This window comes from Calidris pugnax, unplaced genomic scaffold (genome assembly GCF_001431845.1).
Source record: "Calidris pugnax isolate Ruff unplaced genomic scaffold, ASM143184v1 scaffold447, whole genome shotgun sequence".
Lineage (NCBI taxonomy): Eukaryota > Metazoa > Chordata > Aves > Charadriiformes > Scolopacidae > Calidris > Calidris pugnax.
In genome coordinates, this window is record NW_015091150.1 from 53,907 (window position 1) to 55,977 (window position 2,071).

A 2,071-nucleotide genomic window follows, 5' to 3' on the forward strand; every position below is an offset into this window, starting at 1 on the left:
GGGTCTCAGGAGGCTTCTGTGGGGTCTTTGGGGGCCTCTAGGGGTCTCAGGAGGCTTCTATGGGCTTCTGTGGGGTCTTTGGGGGCCTCTATGGGGTCTCAGGAGGCTTCTATGGGATCTTTGGGGGTCTCAGGAGGCCTCTATGGGGTCTCAGGAGGCTTCTGTGGGGTCTTTGAGGGCCTCTAGGGGTCTCAGGAGGCTTCTATGGGGTCTTTGGGGGCCTCTAGGGGTCCCAGGAGGCTCTATGGGATCTTTGGGGGTCTCAGGAGGCCTCTCTGGGGTCTTTGGGGATCTCAGGAGGCCTCTGTGGGGTCTTTGGGGGCCTCTCTGGGTCTCAGGAGGCTTCTATGGGGTCTTTGGGGGCCTCTAGGGGTCTTAAGAGGCTTCTATGGGGTCTTTGAGGGCCTCTATGGGGTCTCAGAAGGCTTCTATGGGGTCTTTGGGGGTCTCAGGAGGCTTCTGTGGGGTCTTTGGGGGCCTCTCTGGCATCTCAGGAGGCTTCTGTGGGGTCTTTGAGGGCCTCTAGGGGTCTCAGGAGGCTTCTGTGGGGTCTTTGGGGGCCTCTCTGGGGTCTCAGGAGACTTCTGTGGGGTCTTTGAGGGCTCTAGGGGTCTCAGGAGGCCTCTCTGGGGTCTTTGGGGGCCTCTCCAGGGTCTCAGGAGGCTTCTGTGGGGTCTTTGGGGGCCTCTAGGGGTCTCAGGAGGCTTCTATGGGGTCTTTGGGGGCCTCTCCAGGGTCTCAGGAGGCATCTTTGGGGGCCTCTGTGGGGCCTTTGGAGGCCTCTAGGGGTCTCAGGAGGCTTCTGTGGGGTCTTGGTAGCCCTCATGGAGTTGGGGGTCTCTATGGGGTCTTGGAGCCCCCATGGGTCTGGTGGCCTCTCAATGGGGTCTTGGTAGCCCCCATGGGTCTGGTGGCCTCTCACTGGGGTCTTGGTAGCCCCCATGGGTCTGGTGGCTTCTCAATAGGGTCTTGGTAGCCCCCATGGATCTGGTGGCTTCTCACTGGGGTCTTGGTAGCCCCCATGGGGTTGGGAGGCTCTATGGGGTCTTGGTAGCCCCCATGGGTCTGGTGGCCTCTCAATGGGGTCTTGGAGCCCCCATGGGGTTGGGGGGCTCTATGGGGTCTCTATAGGGTCTTGGTAGCCCCCTTGGTGTTGGGGGTCTCTATGGGGTCTCGGTGGCCCTCAATGGGGTCTTGGTAGCCCCCATGGATCTGCTGGCCCTCAATGGAGTTCTGGTGGCCTCTCACTGGGGTCTTGGTAGCCTCCATGGGGTTGGGAGGCTCTATGGGGTCTTGGTGGCCCTCAATGGAGTTCTGGTAGCCCCATGGTTCTGGTGGTCCCTCTGTGAGATCTAGCGGCCCCTCAACGGGGTTCTGGGAGCCCCCATGGGGTTGGGGGTCTCAATGGGGTCTTGGTAGCCCCCATGGGTCTGGTGGCCTCTCAATGGGGTCTCAGGAACTCCCATGTCGTTGGGGGGTCTCTATGGGGTCTTGGTAGCCCCTATGGGGTTGGGGGTCTCTATAGGGTCTTGGTAGCCCCCATGGGGTTGGGGGTCTCTATAGGGTCTTGGTAGCCCCCATGGGGTTGGGAGGCTCTATGGGGTCTTGGTGGCCCTCAATGGGGTTCTGGGAGCCCCCATGGGGTTAGGAGGCTCTATGGGGTCTCAGGGGGTCTCTATGGGGTCTTGGAGCCTCTATGGGGTTGGGGGTCTTCAATGGAGTCTTGGTAGCCCCCATGGGTCTGGTGGCCCTCAATGGGGTCTTGGTAGCCCTCACGGGGTTGGGAGGCTCTATGGGGTCTTTAGGGGTCTCTATGGGGTCTTGGTAGCCTCCATGGATCTGGTGGCCCTCAATGGGGTCTTGGTAGCCCTCACGGGGTTGGGAGGCTCTATGGGGTCTCTATGGGGTCTTGGAGCCCCCATGGATCTGGTGGCCCTCAATGGGGTCTTGGTAGCTCCCATGGATCTGCTGGCCCTCAATGGAGTTCTGGTAGCCCCATGGTTCTGGGGGCCCCTCAACGAGGTTCTGGGAGCCCAGTTGGTTTGGGATCCCCCCCCTTTAACCCCCCGTC